The 19,168-nt window shown below is 39.1% G+C and overlaps 1 protein-coding gene across 1 annotated transcript in view; it reads left to right on the top strand.

The window, feature by feature from the left end:
- The first annotated feature begins 3,081 nt into the window (after nucleotides 1-3,081).
- Nucleotides 3,082-19,168, top strand: part of IL1RAPL1 (interleukin 1 receptor accessory protein like 1) — a 1,154,051-nt gene continuing 1,137,964 nt past the window's right edge. The window contains exon 1 of the mRNA XM_050936563.1: nucleotides 3,082-3,656. The gene's annotated coding sequence lies outside the window, so the exon portion shown is untranslated. The remainder of the gene's footprint in view (nucleotides 3,657-19,168) is intronic.

The raw sequence follows: 19,168 nt of genomic DNA, 5'->3' as shown, positions 1-19,168 counted from the left end.
TGTAGCAAAATCCTTTTAATAAAGGAAGGAAACAATGCTGCATTCCATTGGAGAAACACCACAAACAGGATTATAATACAAACCATAGACAAAAACCCACTTTCAAGTACATTTGGCAATGTCCTTTTTCCCTTAGGGTCTTAAGTTCCAACCCTATGATTCTATGTTCTATGTTAAGTTCAATTACCCCAAAGTCCAACAACCCAAAAGTCTCTGGTCAGTGCCACCTCAGAATTTAAGTTTATCTGCAGAGTTTTACCCCCCAGCCTGGGTGGAAATGGGGGGGAGTCCACACAGGATGTTAAGGGGCACCTTACATGGGCCAGGGCCAACTGCTCCACCTCTCCGTGGAGTTCTGCTGCAGCCTTCACCACGACCCACTCCTACAGCTGTCCCTGCAAACCACTTCACTCCACTCACTGTTCCATGGGCTGCTCCAACACGCTGCAAACTGCTCCACTCTGCCAGCCACTTAACAATAGGTCTTCAGGCTCCCCCACTGGCTAACACAGCATTCACTGATTTCAGCTCCTAGTAGGGGAGCCCTGGTGCTTGTGCACCATTAGCTCAACATGAATTTAGCTCAGCAGTCTCTAGATGGACTCCTAATGGAATCAAAATTAGCTCTACTCTTTAACATTGGAGATAGAAGGATGTGCAATTGGTGTTCTAGGCCCTCAAAAGGAGCCATACCATCAGATACACACACCAATCCCCAACCTCTCTCAATTCATGGGGTTTTGGAACCCATGTCCCATGTTTAGCAAGTACCACCCAACTGAGGTTGAGTCATCTCTGTCACAAAGCAGTCCCACAGTTCCCCATTCACACAATCAGGGTGACAAACTTTTTTTTTTCCTCCTGTTCCAATAACAAAAAAATTGGGAATCCCAAAGCTGTTAAAATAACCATCCCAGTCTGCTGTGGGCTTATGCTAAGTGAGGGGTGGGTGCCAATGCAAATGCTCAAAATCTCTTTCCACACTCTTTGAAATTTTTAAAATTCTTTCCACACTCCCTATAATTCACCACCAAATGTCAGAGTAGTGCTCATCCTGATTCTGCTTACATTAACTTTACATACAACAATAGTTTCATTATATATTATAGACTTATAGAAAGAGACCTTCTAAAAATGTTAAAACGTGTTACTGGCACGTGAAACCTTAAATTAGAGTGAATAAATGAAGACTCAGTACACCACTTCTAAAAGGTTGCCAACCCCTAGGCTAAATCATGCAGAGATTTGCCCAAAGTCACAGAGAATATCTATAACAGAGCCACCAACTGAACTCATATGCTGAGTACTTGTCCAGGGCCTCAACCACAACACCTTTGTTCCTCTCTCTTTAATAGTTCCTCTATTCTGGCTACTACAAGGCATTTTGGGACACTCAAAATCTCAGTTGTACACTGTCTGGCTCATCTGGCAGATTTAAAATGTCCTATGTCTGAGTGCTAAATGTCAGCACAGTAATTCTCCAACTTCGTTCATGTCTATCCTATCCACCTACTCATAGAGCCCCCTCACAGTGGTACCTAACCATCTGCTTAACCAGTAATATTAATTTCCAGATACTACAATTGACTTGTGGTTAAATGTTACTTTTTCTTATTTATTTAGCAGGAATTGTGACATTCTGCTACAGAAGGGGAGGAAGCTTATTACTGAGCTGCAGTTAGCTTTACCACAACTCCCATATATACTGCCTACAGTTCTCACAATGCATATACCCTGCCCACCTTTGTCATAGTACATAAACTCCAACTTTCCCTCACCTCCTTTTTTTTAACTTAATCCTCTAATGTAATGAGTATGTCTGCTGTTTTTCTACTGCTCAGCTCACCTCTGAGTGGGTGATATATACATTACTATAGTTTCATATGGCTTATATATCCACATGCTTCCTTGTTTAATGAGTATTCCTTATCTGGACATGAATCCTAATATGTATCATATTGGTTCTCCGATTTAATTTCTTGTAAATATCTCTTCCTCCCCCTCCCCGCCCTCAGTCGTCCCAGTTCAAAATGTCTCTGAACCGTCAGTGTGTCTCTGCGCTTTGTGTGTGTGTGTGGGAGGGGGAGGGTGTCAGAATTTTACACCCTTACATTTTACAGATCATTGTTTAACACTATAGACATCTGCAAACGAGAATTTATTTCGTGAAGTAATTAATGTTCCTAATCAGATGCACCTTGCAGCTGGTGTTAGTCTTAATTGGCAGTAATGCAGTTACATTTTGTTACATATCTTCAGAATAAGTTACTGGGAGGGGGGGAGGAGTGAGGGCGGAGGGAGTTGAAGGGAGGGAAAAGATAAAACTGTGCCCACACAGTTCAGAGAGTTCGCACAAAGAAGATCCCATGGCAACAGCGAGGCCCACAGTTTGCCTTATAAAAAAATCCAAGAATAGATAATGCATCATCTCGTGTAAAACGGCACTTCACTTCGGAAACTGGAGGAAAAATACACTGAGCTCGCCGTTTAACGCTTATGCACAGTATCCATCGCATGTTAGCCGCTCTCTTCCCCCTCCCGCCCTCTGGAAAGAGCAGCGAAAATCAAGTGGTACCAATGTAACGTGTGTTCTTCTACATACTGAAAATAGAGTCACTGTCTGCAAAGATAGATCCCTTCTATTTAGGACTTTTTTTCCAGGATCCTTTCTGACTGTTTCCTCGCCCCAAAAATTAGCTCGCTAAACTAGTGCGTGCAAAACGGTGGTTGTGTGTGGATTGGCTAGTACTAAAGTATCCATTGGGTGGCAGTAACAGTATCTTCTTTGACTTGCAGCAAACCAGAGAATGCATTCAATCAAATAAGCCGATCTTGTGGAAACACTGGAATCATTTATGCATTGCAGTTTCTCTCTTCCTCCCTCTCTCTTCCTTAGGATATTCTGGGTGGATTGTGATTATTAATCAAGATCTCCTGCTATTTGTTGTCCACTTGTCATTTTCACTGAAGATTAGCATCATTCAGGGCAAACCGGCATCTGATTCCCTCCCTCCCTTTTTTTGAGATTTATTTATTATTTATTTTATTGTTTGTCCGATGGGAGTGCTAGGACCCAGGAGACATCCTTTCAAACAGCAGGGGCTGTGTGCTTTCCACATAGCAGTACAGTACAAGGAAAACCCCATCGGATCAGTTATTGCAGGATACTTGTGAAATATACATAGGATTCTTTCTTTCTTATAGCTGCATCCTGGATCTGGAAATTTTGCATGTGCAGCAAGAGGCTTTGAAAGGCTACCACGCACAGAGATTTGCCATCAAGACTCCTTTTCTTGTCCTAGAGCTCTCAGACTTGTGTGGTTCTCAGTCTTCTCCTCTCCCTTTCCTTCCCCTTCTCCCCCTCCCCCGCCTTTTTTTTAATTAATTTCTGCTTTACACCTGGATCTTATCTTCCGCGAGCAAACTGGGCACTTTCAGAACTAACGGGGGCGAATCTTGCAGGGAATCTAAGTCTATATGGAATTATCTGCTTTGATGGTGAACTTGGCACTTGTGAATGGGCTTCTGGTTCGAATTATTAATTGCTAGCAAAAAAGAGAAGTAAAAACGTGGATTCACCGAATACGCATTGTGATGACCAGCAATTACCTTATTGACTGATACCAAGATCAGAATATTTTGGAAGACTGTTGTGGGTAAGGTCATTTTATATATGCAAAGCCCATCGATGGCATGGTTAAACTTGGTGTCTTGTAATTGAAATGGGTACTTTCATGATTGCTGCATTACACTGATGTGTGGAGATATCTAGCCATTATTGGCAGCTGAGTGAAATAACTGCAGTAGGTATTGTTGAGAGTGCATTTTGTGATAAATCAAAACATCAGTTCCCCCCCAGCACCCCCCGCCCCCAACCTCCTTGATATTGGAGAGTACCATGAATTCATTCCGGGCAACCAGTGTTTCTCTGGATATAATATGTGTGGCTGGGAAGAATATATGGCAGTAAAAGGAGGACTAAGTAATGGTATCTATTTAGCATAAAATCGGTTCCCATCCGTTCGTTAAAACGAATGTGTTCAACTCTGTGCAGCAGTCTGCTGCATTTCATAGCTGCAATGGAGGTAGAGAAACCTCATTTTTCAAGTTGTTAAACTTTAAGGTGACAATGCTTATTAACTATGCTTACAGGGATATGGTTCTAACGGGTAAATGTCAATGGTGATTCTGGATTACAAATTATTGCTGTAAATTCTACAAGAAAATTGCAAACTGGGATATGGTGGCAAAAGCTGGACTGGAGAGTATAAAAATATCTGAAATGTCACTAGACTAAAAACCGCTGGTCCGCCTGCTTTTATTAAATATCTTTTTACCCAGTAACATACCCGCTGAAACCTCAGACCCACGTGCAAAGGAGTTGAAGATCTGCAACAGAGATCATATCTTCAGGATTGCCTATATATATATATATATATATACACACACACACACAGCTGGCTGGGGAATTCTGTATATATTAGTTACTTCTATTTACTGTGGTGGGGGGAGAACAGCCCTTTAAATAAACCCCCAACCAAACAAGAAAGCTAATGGGACCATTTTTTTTTAAAGAAAAGAAAAGAAATCCAAGCAATAGAAATTATTTTTTCTCTGCAAAATCAAATTGATAGAGAGGATGGGGGAGGTTGAAAGAATCAATAGCAATGACGTTGTACAGTACAATGCACTGCAATGCTAAAGTTATATAGTGTATGCGAAAATATATGCCCCTCATGTGGGGCTGGTGGGTTCATGCATAATGGATGGCAAAAGATATGCAGATATATCTGTAGGAAGACGGATGTATTTGTGCATAATCGAGGATTATGTAATTTGGTTAGATCAGTGACATCAGTCGGCGACAGTGTATTAATGTAAGCATACAGTGTATCCATCACTTGTGTTAACTTTAGAATGCTCCTAGCAACTTGGAATGAAGAGAGGGGGAGAGATGGGGGCGATCTCTTGTTCAGCTCCTGTTAAACGTTTGTCTTTTGTGGGATGAATTTAACATTAGTCTTTCTCGCAGTGGAGTTTCCCTGGGACAGTGGCTCCACAAAAGCGTCAGGCTGCATAGTTGCCAACTCAGCCACACCCGTGAAGAGAGCCACATAAAATCCCTGCAATACCGCACAATGGTCCCATTGAACAAACCAGCCTGAATTTTTCAGTAAGGGTCACAGTGTAACCTGTGATTTAAATACATATCCGCAGCTGAGTGGAAGGAGACCTCAATAGACACTAACATTGTGTTCCTTTCTTAAAATAAAACATAATCTGTGTCCCACCCCCCCTTACTGTTCAAGGTAGAACTGATGGTTGTTTCACTCTGGTATTTGCAGCTCTTGAAATGGATATTGTTGTCTGCTTATAGGAAATGAGTGTCTGAGAGCTTTTTCTTCAGCAGTATGATGATATACTCTAGAGATGTGTGCAACACCAGAAAAAACAAGTATCTTTAGATAAAATTTCTGAGTCTACCTGTTCAATTTAAAAAAGAACACAGAACATGGTCCTTAAGTGATTTAAATCTCATACAAATGGTAGCATATTAACAACTTTAAAATACATCTGAAAAGCAAGAGGTGGGGGGAGGGCAGAGGTGTGACACAGTAGTCCCTTTCAGGAGGATGTAGAAAAAAAAATTCCTTTATATTGAAATGGACCACCAAAAAAGTAATGTTGTATTGATATGTATTGTGGACTCAAATCACTACATCTGTCTGTGCTCACAAAGAAAAGTTACTCTTCTAAGGCTGACAAGCTTGTAAAAGAACTATTGAAGCCCCATGCCTTTAAGAGGTTTTCATGGGCATATTTTCTGAAAAATGCAAGCCCGGTGAAATCTTAACTCAGCTGAAATGAATGATCTTATCACCTGCTTGCTTCTTTCCTACTTCACTGTAGATTCAGCTTAGCAAGAATATACTAAACAACTTATCAGTTAGGAAGAGGTGAGAGGAGAGGAGGTTTTGCATTTCTTGATAAAGGTGATCTCCACAGTCCTACTCTACTTGTGAGATGTAATACAGTAGCCAACTCACAGCAACTTTGCAAATGAAAACATCATAGCACCAGACTAGAAAAGCATTCCCTCCTCAGTTTTACTCCAAACAGCAGTATTTTAAAGTTGGCTTACCTTTTGTTCATGACGATTTTTTATATTTCTTTAGGACAAGCCTGGGCAGACATTAATCAATTCTGCTAATGTAGTTTAGGGTTTGACATTCATAGAGTACCCTGAGTAATTGGGGAAAAAAAAGGATGTGAAGTAAACTCCTGTTTCCATCCTTCAGGGGTCAGAATAACACTATGGCATTTCCCATGCACCAATAAATCTCTTCTAATTTTCAGAAATGTTCATGACATTGTCTTCTTCCCCCACATACATCCCAAATCATACTCTTCCCCATCTCTCTATTTAATTACTTAGGGGGCTTCTTATGTATAGTGCAGGTATGTATCTTAGAAACAACACTGTTTTCTGGAGAAAATTTTATAAACTCAGTGCTATATGAGAGTACATAATTAATAATTAAGAGGGGGAATATAGAGGGGGAAATGATATAATCATGCATCAGACAAATATTTGCAAATATTTTCCTTGTGGTATTAGCAACTTGTAAGAAATCAAGTTTAAGCTGAAGCATGTTTTCTTAACCTCTAAAGGAATATTATAGGTTTTAAAAACTCCTAGTTGATGAAAAAAGGATCCGGGTTTCAGACCCAAGTGCTTTGTCCCTCCAATATGCACTAAATATGCCTGTTGTGAGAGGGAAACTTTTTTCTTGTTTAGATAAAATTGTAAAGTATTCACACACATGAAAAGAAAAATTCCAGTAAATCATACCCAGGGCCCAATCCTATTCCTATTTAAATCAGTGGTGATTTTGCCACTCATTTCATGGTGACAATTGGAAGTCGGCTTTTAAAGAACATAGCAGTGCATAAGAAACAATCATACTACATCTCTTGGAATAAGAAAGTTCTGATTTTGTTTCTTGATCAGCAGCAGACTTGGTTTATAGCTAATAGATAAATAGTAAAATGTATAGGGCCGATCCTAATGCAAGATGTGTAATATTAATAAGCAATGTTTCTATAACGTATATGAAGGATGCAGTATGACTATTAAATTAACCCCTCATACTGTAACTGATGCAATTCACTGATTAGGGTTTCAATTCCAATAGATGTTGGTCTGTTTTATAGTGAAGTGGTTTTTGAATACTTTTATGTTTCACAACATGTATGATATTTAGTGCTTGGCAATCCTCTCATTTTTATAGTGCAGAGTACTTTATGGCAGTTGAAGCATCCAAGCACTGATTAATATGATTAAAAACTAGCAACTTATCTAGTAGTGCTCAAGTTATGAAGTATAATTATAGCAGCACCATTTGTGCAGCTCTAGATAAGGATGTGTCAGCTTTTCTTTTATAAACCCCTATCCTGTTGCCATCCATTGTCAAGGGCCCACAAAATAAAGAGGATTTATAATATAGACCATGCACAACTTTAGAGCACCATTATGGCCTGTTAGGTCAGCAATCAATATTTTTTTTTTCAAGTCCTTCCATGTATATCTCCAACAACATCAAAGCAGCTTTACGGGCCATCAGCTAAAGGATATATTGGTATTGTTTAAAAATGCAAATATGTATTAGGTGACATATGTGCTGGAGGTGCAGCAGCACCTCCTGGTTTGAAGTGGTTTCTATCATATAAAGGGTTTTACAGGGTTTGTTCAATGGATTTCCAGCACCTGTGTTAGGTGATAGGCCACAATGGCTTTGAAGGGATAATTATAATTTGCCATGTCATTTTCATATGCTTTTATAAAGACTCTCTTTTCCCTTTCTTAAAAGAAAAAATATTCATATGCACAAGTGATATTTTGTATAAGGATTTTGTTTTATTTTTGTGGAAGGTTTCTAAATTCACATATTCCTGTACTGTGGTCTTGTAGACCACTATTTTCAGTACAAAAGGAGCAAAATATACTCATTTCAGTTGCCACAACTGTGTAACACAGGAGCAAAGAAATCAGAAATTAATAGTTCATTTTTTTTCTCTCTCTCTCCCTTATCTAATTGTGCCTAGGTATTATAGGTGATTTCAGATCACTTTGTGACATTATGCAGCACCCTATAAATGCTGCAATGACTAGGTATGATGGGATGTGACAAGGACATAGGCCATACTGCCTTCTGTACAGAGACAATTCACGTCTACGAGAGTTGCACACAATGATACTCTAATGGTCATAGTATCAAGTACAGTGATTCCCCTAACAAATTTAGAGGGGAGTGTGTATGTATTTCTGGATTTCTGGATTTTGTGATTTTAGAAAAGTTTGGACTTTCTCAGTGGGGGCAGAAATAAATTTCATGGGAAGCACTAAGAGACATTGATTGGGTGAGTAGTGATGTTCAGCAGGTGATGTCCTTATTTCATTTTTCTCTCCTTCTTTTCCCTTCACTAGAAATTAATAGAGGGGATGCTGATGTTAATAGGCCTTTTGGAAACATGGTGTTTAAAGAACGGAGAAGATACAGAACAGGGCAAGAGGATGTTCTCAAGTTAGGGGTTGCATAGAAGATATTGTGGAGGCAAGAATGCTCCTGTCTTTTGCTTCCTCCATTTTTATGTTGTATCCACCTCGTGTCTTTCCTTATATATGTTTAGATAGTAATTTCCTTGGTGCAAAGACCATCTTTTCATTTATATATAAACTAGCACAATGGGACCTGATATCTCATTGGGGCCACCAGGTACTTCTGAGTAAAAATAATAAATAATAAGAGTGGGAGAAAGTACATGGTTCCAATTTATTACCTTGAGTGAACAGCAAAATTTACCCTGAAATAGCCCCAACTTTCAGAACTCTAGCAAAATCTGCTCTGCTCCCAGCTGCTGCTTCCATACAAACTTCCCCCAAATACTGTACAAAAACCTGTCTTAATGACCTCTATTAAAAATCTCATTGTAATACGTGCTTCAATTGTCACTAAAAATGTCACTAAATTTAGCCCCACCCAAATGTATAGCCATCACAGGGTTGCTGGCCTTAAGAAAATTTGAAATCATATTAACACGTGGTATTACAATACATATGAAAAGCCTTCTACTTTTGAGACTATATGTGAGATAACCTACTACTGACTATCAATATTTCTTTCTCGAGTGCCTTAAGCAGTGAGTAGTTAAGCTCAACCTCCTCTTCCTCCTGCAACTAAAGAGTCCTTCAACAAGGTCCTCCTGTGCAGTGTGGCCACATTGCACTGCACCTCTGGAGGATTATGGCTGTAGAGCTGGTGGATCAAACTCCAGAAGGATCATTTCAGTAGAGGGAGCATCTCCTGGCATAATAGATTCCTATGGATAGAGCTAGTATGGCTGGAGGAAAAGGTATATGTCCTGGATGCTTCTGTGCTGCACTGACCCCTAGCTGTGGTTTCAGTTCCTTGTGACTGTTACTGGCCCTCAGGGACCAGTCCTATGCACAGAAGTTTAAGGATTAGAGCAATATAAAGCTGCACTTTATACCATCTTTGCATCTCCCACCATCTCAATTTGTGCTGTGTGCTCCTTGGCCATAGATAAGTATGTGGCCCCTTTATTCTAACAAATATTTGAGGTCTAATTTCCTGCAGAAAGGTTAAACATAGAGTTATTGATTCATGGCCTTCCTAGTTTGTTCTGATTTTGGTTTTGGGTTGTTTTGTATGTGTTTTGCATGTCTATTCAGTGGTTGTAATTAAAAGGCAAACAGACCTGATTCTCTATTGTGTTACACAAATTTTATGTCTGTGTAACATCACTGACTACTACTATATTGACTCCAATGTGAAATCAGTATAGAATCAGGCCCTGTGTCTGTGTGTGTATTTGTGTGTGTATGTGCGTATGTGTGTGTATACACAGTTAATTGAGGTACCACAACTATTTCCTATTTTGATTAGATAAAAACTTACTATCTCATGTATTATGATTAGGTAGTTGATTTCAAATGCTTACCTTTTATTAATATATCTTTTAATGGTCTGGAACAGGAAATGAACTGAACTTCACTTGAAGATAAACTTATTTTGGTTAGTCCAGGCTGGAGAGGGACTTCTAAAGGACCTCATAAAAGTAGTCAGTTAGGCAACATAATAACATATGTCGTTTTAGACCAGCACAAGGTAAGAGTGCACATTGGAATGAACAATTTGAACTAATTCTACACACTGATGTTACAGTTAACTTATTTTAGAAAACATCTCAATGAAAAGACCTGGACACCATTACAGTCAGCTCATTGAGAACACCCACTTAGTGTGCAGTTGCAAGCAAAAAAGCAAACAGTTCATATGGATTAGGCTGCATTAACAAAAGGATGCAAAATAATGCTGAAATTATTTATTATACTGTGCTTGTATAAATTGATGACATGCATTGTCCTGAATATTCTGTCCAGCATAGGCCACTCCATCTGTAGAAGGAGATAGTGGCAATATAGAAAAGGTCCAGAGAAGGGCAACAATAATAATTAGAGATGTGGAGAGACTTCCACATGAGAAAAGATGAAGATCATTTAGTATACTGAAGAAGTTATTAGAAGGTGACATGGCAGTGGTATATGAAATATTGAAGGATATTGGGAAGATCAGCTGGGTTCTACTGTTTACCATTTCTCATTAAGACCCAATGAAACTAAATTGCAACAAATTTAAAACTGTTAAAAGGATATACTCTTTTCCATAATTCATAACTAACCTTTGGCTCTCATTGACACAAGATATATTACTGAAATGAAAAGCTTTAGTAGGACTGAAAATATGAATAGATATGTACATGAATAACAAGAATATCCTATGAAGTTACAATAGCTTTGATAAAATGTATCTATAATATTAATTCTGATACCCTAAGGACCTAAGCCAAATTCTAACTGCCTTTGTTACCATATGACATTTATATTGATGGTCCTGTGCTCCTAAATCCCTCATACACTTCTGAAAAATCTCTTGTTTTTGTTCATTAATGGGTGCTTCTTCTGAATGAGCTGGTACTGGAGATAGGTTACCTGACTAGAAATACCAAAGGTGTGATCTGGTATGGCAATTTCTATGAGCCTTGTGAGTTATTGTCCCTCATTACAGATTCAGGCACCTAACTACTATTTAATCATGGTTTTACTGGTGCTGATAAGGCAACCTCATTTTGCCATTTAAGAACCTGGTTCACAGTCCATTTTAATCAATGGAAAGATGCCTACTGAGTTTTACAGAGTTTTAATATTTAATTGCCTTGATTGTTGTTAGTTTCTGTGGAAAAATAAAACTTAGTGCCACTTTTTTTAAAAAAAATATGTTAACATTGATTAGAAAGGGAAATCTTGTAAATGTTAAAAGAAGTCAATAAACTTTTATCGTGATGTTGATGCTTATCCAGCTCGATCAATACCCATCATTTTAAGAGATGCACAGCTCTCCATTTCTCTTCCTCCATAACGGGAAATGCTTTGGTTACAGAAGAGGCCTTAGACTATTTTTCAAGACTTTCACATACTATGGTGACAAGCACAGTATAAAAATAGAGAGAAATATAGAACATACATTTAAAGACTGTGCTAGTTTATTCTGGAAAATTCAACAGTTAATCAGGTTATAAATATGCTTTTTAATCTTTTGTTTGTCTAGCATATCTTCCTTCCTCCTCCCTCTTTAGTGATTTATAATGTATATTCTATTAAAGGACAATCAATGGACATATACTATACATCTATTGCTGATTGTCCACTTACAATGGAATGTCTTTAATTGGTGTGGTTTCTCTGTGTGTGTGTATGTGTGTGTGTGTGTGTGTGTGTGTGTGTGTTCATGAGGAATTCAAGTACTTAAGGACCAAGCCTCTTATGCTTCAGATTACTAATGTAAGTGAGAGGGTTTTTTTTATTAAATATCCTAGAATCATTTGTCAAGGTCTAGAACAGAAAAAAAAAAGTTTAGGTAAGGTAACACAAAGTAACAAAATAAAGATATCAACATGCTAATTGAAGTAATTCAAAATGAGAAAGCTGAAATGAAATTAAGGACAAATTAAGAAATGAGGTTCAGTTGGGTTACTGTTTTAGCACATTGGAAAAGCTAGAGCTGTTAACACTTGGAGAAATCCATCCTCCAGGGAAGGACTGTCTTGTGGTTTAAAACATTAGATTAGGATTTATGAGTCCTGGGTTTAATTCTTATCACTGCCAAAGATTTCCTGTATCACAAGGAAGCTATTTAATTTCTCTGTGCCTCAGTTTCCAATCTGTAAAATGGAAAGTATGTTAATGCTATTTTTCTTCAGCCCTGTCTTGTCTACGTATGTTGTAAACTAATAAGTCAGAAGATGTCTCTTACTTTATATGTACAGTAGGGCAGAACTAAAAGTTTGTCTTTTTTCTTTTAACAGAAAATTGGGTTTCTGGCAAAACAAAACTTTCCATGGAAAGTGGCTGCTTTCCTCCAAAACATTTTTGAATTTTCATTTGAAAACAGAAGTTTTTATTTTCTGTTGAAAGTTTGTTTTTTCCCAATGAAAAGTTGAAATTTTCCACTGTACATTTTGATGATTTAAAAAGTAAATTTCCTCAACATTTTCAGCGGGGAAAAAAAAAGATATTCTCAGACTACCTGTAATGTACAGTGTCCAGTAGAATATTACCCTTGTCTTAGATTGGGTTTTTAGATGTTAGTGTAATACAAATAACATGGTGAACAGCGCTGGGTTTTTTGTTTGTTTACTTTTAAATATCAGAGGGGTAGCCATGTTAGTCTGGATCTGTAAAAGCAGCAAAGAGTCCTGTGGCACCTATTTGTTAGTCTACTAATCCATAATCTTAATTTAAAGTTTCTTCAAAATCTGTCTGCTTACATCTGCATCAGTGAATTTTACTTTCTCTTTTTCCCCATGCATCATCAGAATCTCATCCTAGTTAATAGAATTATTTATCTATATTTTTAAAAATAGGTATCTTTTTATGTCTTTTGTTTCTGTTATAGATGTCTACACTCCATCCATATTTTTGCCTCAGTTCTCCATGGTTCTGGCAAGTTTCTGCACAGTAAAGCAGCTTTTTGCGCTCAAACTGCAGACGTGTACACACTGCCAAGACGCTTTGTGTGCAGAAACTGCTGAATTGCAGTGCTGCCAAAAAATCACCTCAACGAGAGTCGTAAAGCTATTTGCGCAGAGGCTCCAGTGTTGTATTTCCAGTGTGAAGACTTGATTGCTTTCTGCACTGTAATTGGCCTCTGGAGCTGTACCATAATGCCTCAAGTGACTGCTTTGCTCATTGCTTTGAACTCTGCTGCCCTGGAGACATGCGCTCCTCCCATTTCAAAGCACCATTTCTGACAGCCATTGTGTGCTGTGCTGATCTGCTCCGGGACACAAAGCAAACCATTAATGTGGAATGCTTGTGCTGTTGAACACAGAGGCAGGGGTGTGTGTGCGTGAGAGAGAGATTGTTGTGCAGAGAGCCCCAGGAGGGAGGTGGGGGCTGATGTCGGGGTTTCTCCCTCCCCGCCACCTCAGGACCAGGGCCGGAGCTACCATTTAGGCAGCCTAGGCAATCGCCTAGGGTGCCAGAATAATTGGTGGGCGGAATTTTGCCAGAGGGGGTGGCAGGCAGCTCCGGTGGAGCTGCCGCAGTGGTGCCTGCAGAGGGTCCGTTGGTCCACGGCTCTGGTGGAGCTGCCACAGTAGTTCCTGCAGACAGTTGGCTCCTCGCGGGGCTCTGGTGGACCTCCTGCAGGCACCACTGTGGCAGCTCTACTGGAGCCACGGAGCACCGGACCCTCCGCAGGCACCACTGCAGCAGCCTCACCGGAGCTGCGGGACCAGCTCGCGGGGCGGCGAAATTGCTGTCCGCCTAGGGCGCTCAAACACCTAGCGCTGGTCCTGCTCAGGAGTTGTTGCTTCCTGCCTCTGTATGGACTTATAAGACCTCACACTGTCTCTCTCCCCCCTCCATACACACATGCACTTCCTGTCACCCCCCTCAATACACACACACACACATACACTTCAATTGAAAAGCAGCTGGCAATGCAGTAGGATGCTCATGGACCAATGGGGTTGGGAAACCTGCATCATATGTTTCTGCGCATGCCCCATGTGGCACTGAAAATCCTTCCCAAAGCACCCTGTGACCAGTTGCATAGTGGGATAGCTACCACAATGCACTGCTGTCTTTGCCATTGCAAGACCTACTAATGTGGATGCGCTCCAGCATCATGAGCACATTGTGGACACGCAACAGCCGTTTAATTCCAGCATTTCAGTAAAAGTGGCATAACTTGTAGCACAGAAACTTGCTAGTGTAGACATACCCTAAGTCAGTCAGCATGAAGAATCAAAGCAGGCTGGATGCATACCAAATGGGTAAGGCCTAGGGAGCTCCCATGCCTGAGGAGACCTATTCCCCTGAGGCTTTGAATTTCTGGTGAACAGCTTTTTATAGGTTTATTTAATACTGGACATTTTTGTCTGCTCCTAACATATTAGTTGGTGTTGAGGGAGGGGTAATAACAGCAAGTGAAGCAAGGGTAAACTGATTTCATGTAGAAACTCCTGATACAGTTCTGTTACATCAGCAATAAGCTTAGAGTAACTCACATGAAGCTGTTTTATTCAGCTTTGCCAGATTGAGTCCAATATGAATCTTCAATTTAAATACTATTACATTAATTTTAATGAGTAAAGATCATAGACACATTGCTTTTTTAATTAACATAGGAAAACTCATTGTCAGCAAACAAGAAAAGTCATAGTGGAGCCACTCTAATGCAATCAGAAGACTATATTTCGTGATGGTGACCAAATTATTTTCTTGCTAAAAATCTGATATCTTTTAAAATATAGATGACAACACAGGAAAACTGTAAATAAGGCTTGCCAATCATCTCAAGTGTCTGATTACAAAATAAATCCTTGGAGTTTTACTTAGGTGTTTACTGGGCTGTCTTCCGAACATACATAGAGAATAATCACTGTTTGTTTGTTTTTTCCTTCTCCCAATTTTAATTTCTGTTAGGTCATCCTGCATATCACACATATGTATAAGCGTGGAGTAAGTTTGTTGTATTTCAGCTTCATTTTAATAGAATAACTTCAGGTTCACCAGATATCAAAACTAGACTGCAAAGAGTAAGACAATGCAAAGGTAAGGCTCCAACAGCAACAGTAGTGGCAAATATGTTACATATCTATTACAACTTTCTGTTATACTTTTACTGTCATAGCAAATGTATCCGGTTGAACATGTAGCTAGAAAAACTGACAGTCAATAAAGCAAATCTAGTACATGGGCGAGGTAATATTGCCTTAATTCTAACATCATATTGCCTTAATTCTACATTCCTTGACTTGTCTGGTGTGATTTGTAATTGTGCAACTTTTCTATTGTACTAACAAAGATTTTTATATCTCATTCCCTTAATCATCTTTAAAGAAAAATATATTGTTCGAGTATATTATTAATATTCCTATTTAAATGGTGCCAAATAAGCTTTCAAGTTTGTGCTTTGCTACAGTAAATAGGGGAGGATTGAGTTTCCAACCAGATTGTACCATTGTTTAAATAGAGACAGTTTTGCATCAGATTATCTTGTAGTGTCCTATCAGGTTTCTCAAGATTTACTGAGTGCATAGCACTCTCTTACATTTTTATTTTAAAATGAAGGCTTAGAATTTGCAGAATGTTGTAGAATGAAGCAAAACTAGTAGGGACATCCTGAAATCATGGGCTCTTCAATTTTTATCAGATTAATTATTACTAGTAGTTATTGATTTGAAGTTTTCACTTCAAAATTGAGAGGGGAAAACAACTGAAAGAGATAGGAAAGGGATATGACAAAAGAATGAAATATTTTATGAGGTGAGGTAAGTATCTAGTTAGTTCCATGGTTTTCTTTTAAACTATCTCAACCTTCTTCCATTCTTTCCCCCCAAATGTGGTACGGAGCACTGCCCTCTCCCCTATTTTATCCCATTTTAAAAATGCCCCCCTTTCTAAATCTCCGGTTAACTTCCCCCCCGCCTAGCACTAATGATACAACGAGATTAAACGTACCACCAATCATGAAACAATAGTCTCATTAGTTCCTATGTCCAAAGATAGCTGGGATCCTATGCTAGTTTAAGGCATTGTCACTGATTTCAATACAAAAGAATGTGTACATCTATAACAACACAACAAATCTGTTTATTGAATATGAGTAACCTATTCAGAGTATGCGGTTAATATAGAAAATGCGGAACCATTGATTTCAGAATGAGTTCCTGGTATCCTGTGGCTGGAGATCTCGGCTTCTTTAATCATTAAATAATCTGGAGAATGCATAGCTCACTTTACTTTTTATATTTTGGATGATGATGATGATGACAGTAATAGTAATAATTAATAATAGTGATGAATGAAGCTGACTTTGCTACTACTACTGCTGTATCCAATCTGTGAGTTAACGGGGACCTCTGCATGCATGGCTGTCAACACAGCACTTGAATGAACACTAACATTTTCTTTAAAATATAAACCCATAATGAAATGAAAAGCCTTCATATGATTCCATGTTTTATATGCTATCTGTGCATACAAATAGATTACATATATCCAGAAATATGGATTTTATTTGAGTCAGTGGACTTAGACATTGTCATCAATGATCCCCTTTGGCACACATTACTTCTCAACACACAAATATATAGGATTTATATGATACATTCTCACTGAGATTTCTAAAGTGGGAAAGGTTATTTATGAATACAAGTCCCTTTAAAATTAATGGAGCTGTATGGCTAAAGCCCGTTGTTGGCTTTGATAAATCTCAAACTCTACTTAGGGCCAAATTGTGGCCTGGGTGCATAGAAATCTGTGACTGAAAGGGAGTGACCAGCACTCTCTTACTTTCATGTTCCAGCTACCTGCAGCACAACTGGAAACACAGGAAAGACATCAGACTCTGCAAAGACACTATGTCTCCTCTCTGTGCCAGTGAGGGGGCAGTGAACCATCTGAGGCAATGCTACCCACTCTAATTATTCAACAGTGCAGCTATGCCACCATGTCAGGGAGCACATACTGTGCCAGGTAGAGACAGCAGTGGAAGCACCAGGAAAGAGCCTGTGACTCCCTGAGTGTCAGTCTCCCCCTTGGGCTTCTCAGAAGGTTAGTGCAATTACATGCTGACCCAAAGACAGGGCTCATGAGCAAAGCCAGGACTGAGCCCTTATAGAGTAGGCAGCAATGCCACGATCCTTTCTAAAAATGTTACAAAAACATCAGTGAGGTTTGAAATTACTTTTTTTTAAATGAACAGAAAATATGAACTCCTATGATTAGTTTTTCACTGAGCTTCACCCAACTATCAAGGAATTATTCAAGAAAACGTCCCATTGCTTGCCCTTTCTGCAATGTTTGTTGGACTTCCCTAACAGCTGAACTTCAAAAACAAAGTGCAGGTAATAGTCTAAATATGTCACTTATATTGCAAATCACTGGTCCTGATCTCATGTTTAGATAGATAAACTAACCTGTGGCTGAACACTTCCGCCCTAGATGGCTTGGTGCAGGGGGCATGAGGCCTGATTATAGTATCAAGAATATATGCAGCACTGTGAGTTGTTGGGGAAGGAAGGTTGTCACAATGGTTAAGTGACCAGAGACTCCTAAGTTCAGGTTGATGCTCTGCCACACACTTTCTGTGTGACCTTGGGCAAATCACTTAGTCTGTCTGTGACTCAGTTCCCCATCTGTAAAATGGGTATAAATAGCACAGGGGAGTTGTGAATATAAATACATTAAAAAATGTGAGGTGCTCAGCTGCTGCAATAAAAGGCACCATACAAGTACCAAAAATAGGCATAGTAGAGTGTTCCAGAGCTTGGTGAGAGGAGCAGGACTCCTGTCTGTAAAGAATAGAGGCACAAATAGTATAATGGCCTTCAGTTCCTCAGTAGAACATTAGGCATGCTGTACTATTCTTCTGAATTTTGGGTTGATAATCACAAGTTTTCTGCAATTTTCACTCCAGATTTTTGTTGTTCTGATGGTGCCCCCCAATTATTATAAACTGATTGCTTTAAATGTAACTTTTTCATTAACTGCTTCACTGCTCCAGCACTTGTGATACACAGCAAAACCACAAGGAAATGCCATGATTTATGTAATACTGCAAGTGCATATGGTCTGATGTTTGTGTCACATTATGTTAGCAAAGCAGGTAAGTTCATTTTGTCTGAGTGTTTGCTTCAAGTCTGGAAGTATTTTAGCCTTCTATCACTGACCGATTACCCACTGTCTCTGCTCTCATTCTTAAACCTCATGCATCTTTCTTTAAACGTTTGTGTTGTTTCTGTCCAACTAGACTATGAAGCTTAGACTAAATCACATTAATTAATCTGAAACATGGTTCTTGGTTTTTAAATACTGGAGTACCATTACAAACAAACACCCTTTGGGTACACACAATTAAGGAAATTCCATTGTAAGTGCATAGTCAAAAATAGCTGTACAGTGCTGTCCACTGAGCCATGTGATTATCCTTTAATAGAGTAAGCATTATACAACACTGAAGAGCAAAGGGTTAGCAGAACAGGTGCAGTCTTACTAAAGATTGAAAGCAATACAGCTGATTAATTTACTGAATTTTTCAGAATAAACTAGCCCAGTCTTTACCCCTGTATCCTAGATTTTGATTTGTCTATTTCTCTAGGATTTTTAATTGTGCTTGTGCTATCTGAATACCTGTTTAATACTGTACCTGTAAAATCCCCTTGTGTGGACCAAAACATTACCACATTATAAAGGAATAAAAATGAGATCCCTTAAAAGTTTTTTGTTTGTTTTATTACTTTGGTTAAGATCTCTTTAGATAGGTGTTGGGAATCTAGAAGCTAGAAGTGTCATACTCTTCTCCACAATTATCATATTATACTCCTGTGCTCCATCCTAAAAGCTTCAGAGCCCTGACTCCCATTGACAGTAACACCACTGCCAAATTGGCTAGACAGGCTAATACAGAGAAGTGGAAGATTCATCTTTCCACCTGTCTATATCACTCCATGCCCCTCAACATCAAAGGCAAATGTCACTTCTGCAGTCTTGGAGCCGCTTCCAGCCTCAGTGCTG

Source organism: Gopherus flavomarginatus, chromosome 1, assembly GCF_025201925.1.
Source record: "Gopherus flavomarginatus isolate rGopFla2 chromosome 1, rGopFla2.mat.asm, whole genome shotgun sequence".
NCBI classification, from domain to species: Eukaryota; Metazoa; Chordata; order Testudines; family Testudinidae; genus Gopherus; species Gopherus flavomarginatus.
Note: the sequence above shows the minus strand (reverse complement) of the source record. Positions and strands in the feature narration are given on the sequence as shown.